This window comes from Antrostomus carolinensis, unplaced genomic scaffold (genome assembly GCF_000700745.2).
Source record: "Antrostomus carolinensis isolate BGI_N321 unplaced genomic scaffold, ASM70074v2 scaffold31927, whole genome shotgun sequence".
NCBI classification, from domain to species: Eukaryota; Metazoa; Chordata; class Aves; order Caprimulgiformes; family Caprimulgidae; genus Antrostomus; species Antrostomus carolinensis.
Genome location: NW_010328561.1, coordinates 2,718 through 3,007, shown reverse-complemented (window position 1 = coordinate 3,007; position 290 = coordinate 2,718). Strand labels below are relative to the sequence as shown.

General features: G+C 62.4%; 1 protein-coding gene across 1 annotated transcript in view; it reads left to right on the top strand.

Annotated features, from left to right (window-relative positions):
• The window catches only part of SLC8B1 (solute carrier family 8 member B1), a gene marked incomplete at its 5' end in the record, with an annotated part of 2,391 nt that overhangs the window by 1,517 nt on the left and 584 nt on the right, over positions 1-290 (top strand). The window lies entirely within an intron of this gene.

The following is a 290-nucleotide window of genomic DNA, read 5'->3' as shown; positions in this document are numbered from 1 at the left end:
TCGGGGTCATCATCTTCATTATCCTTGGGGGGCTGGGGGAAGGTGGTGGTGGTACTTGGGGTAGGGGCTGCCTCAGTTTCCCTGCCTGCAGCCCAGAGAGAACCCCTGTTCCTGGGGGAGGAGCTGGGCAGGATCCATCCCAGAGTCCCTGGGCTATTGGGAACCTCCCCAGTGCCCGCACTGCGTGGTATTGGTGAACTGTGGGAGCTGCAGGGATGAGCCCCCTGTCCCCACTGCTGTCCCAGCCCCAGCAGGGTGGAGGTTTGGGCTTGGAGGTTTGGGATCTGCTA